This window comes from Microtus ochrogaster, chromosome 6 (assembly GCF_000317375.1).
Source record: "Microtus ochrogaster isolate Prairie Vole_2 chromosome 6, MicOch1.0, whole genome shotgun sequence".
NCBI classification, from domain to species: domain Eukaryota; kingdom Metazoa; phylum Chordata; class Mammalia; order Rodentia; family Cricetidae; genus Microtus; species Microtus ochrogaster.
Genome location: NC_022013.1, coordinates 43,025,765 through 43,035,371, shown reverse-complemented (window position 1 = coordinate 43,035,371; position 9,607 = coordinate 43,025,765). Strand labels below are relative to the sequence as shown.

Below are 9,607 nucleotides of genomic sequence, written 5' to 3'. Positions count from 1 at the left end.
GGTGTGCACACTGTAGATCATAGCCCCATGTAAGCCTGTACAGACGGTGTGCACACTGTAGATCATAGCCCCATGTAATACCTGTACAGATGGTGGGCACTCTTTGTGCCTGTTTCCCCAGGACTTTGACCCAAGCTCTGCTGGAGTAATAGTTAAAGCCCGCTGACCAACATCCAAAGGAGATTCACACTTCGTTGTAATTCCCCTGACATTCGAGCAAAGATGCTATCCAACACCAGCAGCAGGTTGCTGACCCACACAAGGGTTACTCAGCTTGGCACACCATGGAAGCCAGCAGCGACAAGGTGAGGTGGTGGCTGAGAAAGAGCCCGATTGTGATGGGATGGATCATCAGAAGATGGGCGCTTCTTATGCCGAAAGGATCATCTCTGGATGCAGATTTAGAGACATGCCTTTAGAACTGGTACTCACAGACTGGTCGCTTGGTGCCTGCTCGCAGGTAGAGGTTTAAACAAGACCGAACAATACACTTCTGATCCTAGTTGCCTACTCATGAGATGAGATACTTTTCAGTTCTGTAAACCCTAAGAAGGAAGTTGCCATTAGTACAGGGCATTCAGGGAATTGGACCTGAGGTCTGGACTTAATATTCACATTAGTGCATATGGCTTGCTATGGAGTACATAGTAGGTATCTTAGAAGCGGATGTGCCCTATGACTTTAGATACTATGCATTTTTCTGCTGGTGACAGTTTCCCAATAAGAATGAAATCCATAACCTAAAAAAACCAACCCAAGCTGATTGCCTAGGTGAGCAATGAATCCGGCTTCAGGCTGCAGTGCCTTCAATGTTAGTCTATAATCCCAACTGTAGAGTTCCTACCACGCTGTGGGCTCTGGCCAAAGGACAGAATGGTCCCCACCAGTGTTGGTTAGCCCTTCCAGAAAGGAGATGCCAAGCTTGGCCAATTGTATACCCTTTTGCCTTAAGTCTTCCCAAAGACATACAAAGGGATGAGCCAGGCACACAGGCCATCTGCTTTTAGTTCTGCACCGTACTCAAAGTCATCCCAGCTTCCATCCCATCTCTCTGACCAGTGCTCCAGAAGGGCTTTGATTAATTGTGATTGTCATGATAGCCCCTCATGGTATTTGTATTTGACACTAAGTGGTCTGCATTTGGGCCTTATGCTGGAACTGAGCACTCTGAGTTGCTGTTCACAGAACTCTTGCTTGGCTTCCTCAACTAAAAGCACAGTGGTAACTCACGGCCAGCTTTTAGTATACAATGAAAGTCGTGGCTCCCAAATGCCAAGCCTTTTCTTGTGGCAAAATAGTTTATTACAGGTATTGAGTCGTTAGGCATTAATTTTGGGGAGACATAAAAGCCTACCTGCTTTTACCAGCTGGGGTAGCCCTCCACAATAGATGCCATTTGAGGGACTCATATATGTTAATTCTTGCAGCTCTTTGGGGATCCCTTTAATCAGAAGTGAACAGTAGGGACATGGAACACCAGAACAACTGTCCTATGTCTTCTTGCCCTGCTTTCTGTGGGTGCCACTTCTCAGTGTCCCTTTCGATTTTCCAAGTGATCATCTTGGTTCAAAACCCATTTTTTGGCAGAGTCCAAGAAGCGAAGGTGGCAGCGCGAGTCATGGCTGGACAGGCGTTCCGAAAGTTTCTCCCGCTATTTGACAGAGTCTTGGTTGAAAGGAGTGCTGCCGAAACGGTGACCAAAGGTGGCATCATGCTTCCAGAAAAGTCGCAAGGGAAAGTACTGCAAGCAACAGTAGTGGCTGTGGGATCAGGCGCGAAAGGAAAGGGTGGAGAGATTCAACCCGTCAGCGTGAAGGTTGGAGACAAAGTTCTCCTCCCAGAGTACGGAGGCAGCAAAGTCGTTCTAGACGACAAGGATTATTTCTTATTTAGAGACGATGACATTCTTGGAAAGTACGTGGACTGATCGCTGTTGAAATGGTGTCACGTGAAGCTGCCCATTCCGCCGAAGTTCTGAGCTCTTCATCATGTAAATAATTTCCGTGCTTCCTTTTATAATAAACTGATGATTCCTGCAAAAAAAAAAAAAACCAAAACATTTTTTTCTTGACTAAATTGTTCCCTGATAAAGGAAGTCCTTGAAAGATGGATATTATTTTTACAAAGTGGAGAGGGGGGTTTCCTAAAGAAATTCTCTGTAAGGCTGGAGAGATGGCTCAGAGGTTAAGAGCATTGCCTGCTCTTCCAAAGGTCCTGAGTTCAATTCCCAGCAACCACATGGTGGCTCACAACCATCTATGATGGGGTCTGGTGCCCTCTTCTGGCCTGCAGGCATACACACAGACAGAATATTGTACACATAATAAATAAATATTTTTTTAAAAAAAGAAATTCTCTGTGATCAGCATCATGACTCCACTCACTCATGCACGACTTAAGCATTTTGCATTCATTTCATTTCGTCTCTCTCAGGACCGTGTGACACTGCTGTGTCCCCTTTCCCCCTCCGCCCCACTCCTCAAATTTTCAGCAAGGAAAATCAGCCCAGAGAGGTGAAATGATTTACCTGAGATAACAAAAGTGGGAAACACTGCCACGCTTTGCACACCTCTTCTGAAGCAAATCAAAACATAGATACAGTTAGGACATTTCACCGTCTCCGAGTGTTTCGACACAGCTGCTGCCACCTCCACCTTAGACACAGAAGAGAGCGCTGTTAGAAGTTTGGGAGGCAGTAAGTAGTGGTTGGAGGCAGGTGAAGGGAGAGACCGAGTCCTGCAGGCAAAGTGATTGCAGGCATTTTTAGAGCTACATGTAGGCTCACACTTTTGGGGGTCTTTATGAGGTTGATATCCCTAGGCAGACGGTGACAGATCCACCAAGTTCAGGATCAGTTGACTCAGGGAGGGCGATACCTTGGGATGCTTCTTTGGCAATACAGAAGACTGGGCTTTAGTTGTGGAAGTGAGCCTTCGCAGTTTCTTCCACAGTCGATTGAAGGACGCTTAAAAGAAATCTCTCCCTAGCTCAGATCTGAGTATAACAGAGGGTTATTTATTTAGGGGTAGACTCCCAGATCACATTCCTCTGTTGGAATGGGGAACAGCAACGGAACTCCACAGCCAGAAAAGAGGCCAGATGCAGGCTTTTCATATATAAGAGGGCACGCCCAACTGAGCGGGTAACTTAAAGCTACTGGCGTTAGGAATTCCTACAGCAGTCTGTCTGCTCCCATCATCCTTAGCTGCAGCTTTAGGCAAACCATCTACTGGAAAGATGAGCAGACTTGGTACTGACAGCACAGATGGGGTTCCCATCTACAAATGACTTCAGCTCCACTGCAATAGGAGAGATCCAAGGTCAGAAATGCAAGCCAACTGGGAACATGCTAGCACGGTGTGACCAGCATGGTGACAACAGCTGGAGGGGCACAAAAAGTCAGGGGCTATCTTCAGGTCTGCCTGGACTCATACCGCCTGATGCTCCTGGAGATACAGGTAGATCCTTGTTCACTGTCCACTGAAGAGCACACACTGCTAGTAGTCATCCATCCCCACAGCATCCAGGGTACCAGAGGACAGGTCTCCTGGAACTTCAGGAAGAACATTGCTTAGGTGCTTTTCTCTACACTGAAAGATGAAGTGAGGTGGATGCTTGCCCAGAAAGTGACTCCAGTGGGCAGAGCCCATGGCTGGAATGCATTTGCCCAAACAACAAGAGGCGGCGCTCTATTCGATTTGCAGGGTACTTGGGTTTGGAAAATACCCTTAGTTCCAATGACAAAAGCCCATCCTCAGCTTTCTGAGGTATCTTTTTGTACTAGGGTGGCTCAAAAGATCAATCCTGGTGTGTGTCGTGGAATGAGAAGTTTCAGTGTGGGGAGGAATTAAAAAAATATTTGTTCTGAAGATGGATGGTGAGAGCGGTAGAAAATGTGATTGTCCTTAATATAACTGAACCGTGCGCTGAAAAAGACAAATTATATTATACGTGTCTGCTGCAACCGAGCTGCTATATAACGGGAGGATGAAATGCAGCAGAGTGGTGATGTCGGGGGCTTTGGTTTGAGCATTATGGTGGGTGTGCTTTACAGGATGACCACCGTGAGTACTCAGCAGAGCTTTACAGGATGACCACCGTGAGTACCCAGCAGAGCTTTGAGGTGAGCGTGATGAGCAAGTCTTGCATAGAAAGGAATGAGCTGATTGCAAGAGCAGATGAGTCTTCAAGGGCCACACAAACAGAAAGCTAGTGGACTTCACATTTAAAGCCAGGCGGTCTCATCTATCTGTTTCAGCTCCTGCTCTTAAAACCCTTCTCCTTTTTGCTTTGAGACTCTCCCACCCATCACTGTAGCAAGCCACTAAAACAAATCAAAATTGACCTAATCAGATGACAGCAACTCTGGAGACCAACAATATGTGTGGATATTTAGGGGGTGGGTGGTCTGAGAATTCTGATGGATGAACTGAGGGCCTGGTGCAGACCAGGCAAGTGATCTACCACTGAATACTTCGTTTTCAGACAGATCTTCTCTGAGTTGCTGTATCTGTCAGAATTCTCTACGGGAGCAGAACTGAGAGAATGAATCTTGTTTATGAAGGGTATTTATTAGAGTGGCTTACAGACCATGGCCCAGCTCATCAACAGTGGCTGTCTACCAATGGATGGTCTGAGAATCTAGCATTTGTTCTATGGTGTCTCAGCTGGTCTTCAGTATATCTTGGGATCCCAAATAAGTAGGCTGTAATAACCGTGAAGGAATGCACTTGCCAGCGAAAGCAAAAGCAAGCAGGCGAAGAGAGCCTTCTCCTGTTACACTCCCCCCCTCGAAACGAACAGCCTTTTAAGTCACTTAGTATCTGGGCCAGAGGACCACATCCAATTGAGGAATTCTCCATCTCCAGAATCTAAATAGACCCACTAAACACTGGGTTTCTTTCTTAGTGGTGGGAGGGGCCAGGTGCAGTAACATCCTCTGTAGAAGAAATGTCTCTGCAAACTTCCACCGCTGAAATCCTAAGAATTTCACTGAGGTAGAAGGCCCTTGAATTATTGTTGGATTTATTTCCCATCTCTGATATGCACATGTGTTAACAGTGAGTCCAAAGTGGCTGCTGCCACCTGCTCACTTGGTCCAGTCAGCATAATGCTACCAATGTCACCGATGTGATATTTCATGCAAGAAACATACAAGCAAGATTCCTTCTAACTAAGTTATAATATAGGGTTTGAAAGAATATATATCCTTGAGGTAAAACTGTAAGGGTATACTGTTGGTCTTGCCAATCAAAAGCAAATTGCTTCTGATGGTCCTTTATGGACAGATACTGAGAAAAGGGTCCATGCTAGATCAATTACTGCATACCATGTACCAGGAGATGTGTAATCTCCTTAGGAAAGGACCCCACATCTGGAACGGCAGCTGCAGTCGAAGTCACTACTTAGTGGAATTTTCGATTAGTCAAATGTATTCTCCGCAATCCATCTGTCTTGCACACTATCCAGATAGGAGAGTTGAAGGGAGGTGGGCGGGGGGCACCACCCTGCATCTTCCAAGTCTGTGATGGTGGATCTAGCGTCTGCAGTTCCTCACAGGATGTGATACTGTTTGGGGTTCACCATTTTGCCTGGCAGAGGCATCTCTCAAAGCTTCCATTTAGTCTTTCCAGCTATAATAGCCCTTACTCTTAGGTCAGGGAATCAATGTGAGGATTCTGCCAACTTCCAAGTCTGTCTATCCCAATTATACATTCTGGAATTGGAGGAAAAAACACAGGATGAGTGTGGGAACCTACTGGACATACTGAGTCAGACATCAGCCAAAACTCCATGAATCACTTGACCTCCATAAGCCCCTTCTTAAACTGAAGGGCCGCAATGTTTCTTGGGGTCTCTCAGAATCAGCCTTAATTCAGAACCCATATCCATCAGATCCTGGAAAGTCTTATTGTTTCCATTTCTTCAGTGTACATTTGCCCTTGTAAGAGTCCCTAGGGTCCCTCTGGGGAAGGACTGGAGAAATACTAGCAGTGTTTCTCCACTTGGAAGGACCTTGGTAAAACACCTTAGAGGAACCTGACTGTCCCTTCATTCGTGGTGTCCTGGGTCTGCAAACTGGCTCAAGTCTAGAAATGGATTCACCAGCCAAGGTTCCCTTTGGCCATGATCCCGTGGAGCCTTTCATTCGTTTGTTTGAGATTTTTTTTCTACTTATGCCAATCAAGCAAAAATGCAATGGACTCATCCATTTCATGTGTGGAAACACCGTGACTGATGAATCAGTACCAAAGATCCACATGTGTCATGCCACCATAAAATCTCTATGCCTTTGAGTGGTGGTGACATATTTCTTTAATCCCAGTGCTTAGAACAAGCAGAGACTGTCAGATCTCTGAGTTCAAGACCAGTCTGGTCTACAGAGTGAGTTCCAGGATATTTGGCACTATACAGAGAGACCTGGTCTTTAAAAAAATAAACACACACACACACACACACACACAGAGAGAGAGAGAGAGAGAGAGAGAGAGAGAGAGAAAGAGAGAGAGAGAGAGAGAGGAGAGAGAAAAGAGAGAGAAAATAAAAACTAAAAGAAAACCTCCCCCAAATCACTCTGTCTGCGGTGCCCATTATGGGTTAGGCCATTATGCACATTCCTTTATTACGTAGGCCATTATGGTAACTATGATGATCTTACCTTTGGTGATTCAATGCTGCCACCTGACCCCTGAAACTTTGGGGCCCAATTAAACCCACTGCATTTAATTCACCCAACTGAGCAACAACATCTCCAACCCTACAGTCTGACACAAGGCAAAGAGGGGCAATGAAGCTTTTCAAATGTACTGGTGCCCCATTACCATTTTGTGTTGTAGAGGATTCATGAAGGGAGCGTCTTCTGGCTTTCACATTGTGGAGGGTTAGCTTTTATACAGCATGCCCACTCTATCATTGCAAATTTCCCTAGTCTTCGAATGCCTTCATCTACCCTAAGCCAAGGGTTGCCCAAGCTAGTCTGGAGCTCTTGATTCTCCAGCCTCAGCTTATGGAGTAGGTGAGTTAGAGATGTCTGCACCATGCTATCTTGCAATAATCATAACTCAATGAAGAAGTCTCTGTCAATCTGACCTATAGTCCACCTGATCAATCCTAATGCCCTGGCTTCTCCCCCTTAGCTATAAGGCTGGGCAAAGCTACTTAGCACTCAGACTATGAACTTCTTGAGGGCAGTACAGTATCTCTGCATTCCTTTTACCTGAAAGATAATAGATACTCAATAAATTAGTCAGAAAGACCAAATAATCTTTGTTGGTATCTTAGTTACTGTTCTATTACTGTAAGGAAATACCATGACCAAGGCAATTCTTTTTTAATTTTTTTATTGATTTTATTGTGCTATACATTTTTCTCTGCTTCCCTCTCTTCCTCTCCCCTCCCTTTCAACCCTCTCCCATGATCTCCATGCATCCAATTTACTCAGGAGATCTTGTCTTTTTCTACTTACTATGTAGATTAGATCCATGTATGTCTCTCTTAGAGTCCTCATTGTTGTCTAGGTTCTCTGGAATTATGATTCATAGGCTGGTTTTCATTCCTTTGTGTTTAAAAACCATTTATGAGTGAGTACATATGATAATTGTCTTTCTGAGTCTGGGTTACCTCACTCAATATGATGTTTTCTAGCTCCATCCATTTGCCTGCAAATTTCAAGATACTATTATTTTTTTCTGCTGTGTAGTACTGCGTTATGTAAATGTACCACATTTTCCTTATCCATTCTTGGGTTTAGGGACATTTAGGTTGTTTCCAGGTTCTGGCTATAAAAAATAATGTTGTTCTGAACATAGTTGAGCACATGTCCTTGTGGTACAATTGAGCATCCTTTAGTTATATACCCAAAAGTGGTATTGCTGGGTCTTGAGGAAGGTTGTTTCCTAATTTTCTGAGAAAATGACATACTGATTGATATCCAAAGGGGCTGTACCAGCATGCATTCCCACCAGCAATGAAGAAGTGTTCCCTTTTCCCCACCACCTCTCCAGAAAAAGTTGTCATCAGTGTTTTTGATCTTGACCATTCTTACAGGTGTAAGATGGAATCTCAGAGTTGTTTTAATTTGCATTTCTCTGATAACTAAGGATGTTGAGAATTTCCTTAAGTGTCTTTCAGCCATTTTAGATTGCTCTGTTGAGAGTTCTCTGTTTAGGTCTATACTCCATTCTTTTTCTTGGATTATTTGTTTTTGTTTTTGTTTTTGATAACCATTTTCTTGGGTTCTTTGTATATTTTAGAGATCAGACCTCTGTCAGATGTGGGGTTGGTTAAGTTCTTTCTTCATTCTGTAGGCTGTCATTTTGTCTTGTTGACCACATCCTTTGCTTTACAGAAGCTTTTTAGTTTCAGGAGGTCCCATTTGTTAATTGTTTCTCTCAGTGTCTGTGCTAGTGGGCTTATATTTAGGAAGTGGTCTCCTGTGCCAATGCATTCAAATGTACTTCCCACTTTCTCTCCTATGAGGTTCAGTGTGGCTGGCTTTACGTTGAGGTCTTTGACCTATTTGGACTTGAATTTTGTGCATGGTGATAGATATGGATCTATTTTCATTCTTCTACATGTTAATATCCAGTTATGCCAGCACCATTTTTTAAATATGCTTTTTTGTCAAAAATCAGATGTTTATAGGTATGTGAATTAATATCTGGGTCTTTGATTTGGTTCCATTGGTCCTCCTGTCTGTTTTTATGCCAATACCAGGCTTTTCTCAGTACTGTAGCTCTATAGTAGAGTTTGAAGTCAGGGATTGTGATGCCTCCGGAAGTTCTTATATTGCTCAGGATTGTTTTGGCTATCCTGGGCTTTTGCTTTTCCATATGAAGCTGAGTACCATTCTTTCGAGGTCTGTGAAGAATTTTCCTGGGCCTTGCATTGAATGTGTAGATTGCTCTTGGTAAGATTGCCATTTTTAGTATGTTAATTTTACCTACCCAAGACCATGGAAGATCTTTCCACTTTCTGGTGTCTTCCTCAATTTCTTTCTTCAAAGATTTAAAGTTCTTGTCATACAAGTCTTCCACTTGTTTGGTTAGAGTTACTCCAAGATATTTTATGCTATTTGTGGCTATTGTGAATGGTGATGTTTCTCTGATTTCTGCCACACCATTTGTCACCTGTGTAAAGGAGAGCTACTGACCTTTTTGACTTAACCTTGTATCCTGCTACATTACTGAAAGTATTTATGAGTTGTAGAAGTTTTGGTAGAATTTTTGAAGTTGCTTATGTAAACTATCATATCATCAGCAAATAGTGAGAGTTTGACTTCTTTTCTGATTTATATCCCCTTGACCTCCTTTTGTTGTCTTATTGTTCTAGCTAGGACTTCAAGAACTATATTGAATAGATATGGAGAGAGTGGACAACCTGACCCAGGCAATTCTTACAAAAAAAATCAATGGGAGCTTGCTTGCTTACAGTTTTAGAGGGTTAGTCTGTGATCATTGCAGTGGGAAGCAGACTGGCATAGCACTGGACCAGTAGCTAAGAGATTTATATCCTGATATGCAGGCAGCAAACAGAGAGAGAGAGAGAGAGAGAGAGAGAGAGAGAGAGAGAGAGAGAGAGAGAGAAGAGGAGAGAAGAGAGAGAGAAG

General features: G+C 43.7%; 1 protein-coding gene and 1 pseudogene across 1 annotated transcript in view; both read left to right on the top strand.

Annotated features, from left to right (window-relative positions):
- Fhit (fragile histidine triad) overlaps positions 1–9,607 on the top strand; it is a 1,440,845-nt gene that overhangs the window by 424,528 nt on the left and 1,006,710 nt on the right. The gene's annotated exons all lie outside the window — the stretch shown is intronic.
- Positions 1,617–1,999, top strand: LOC101998483 (annotated as a pseudogene).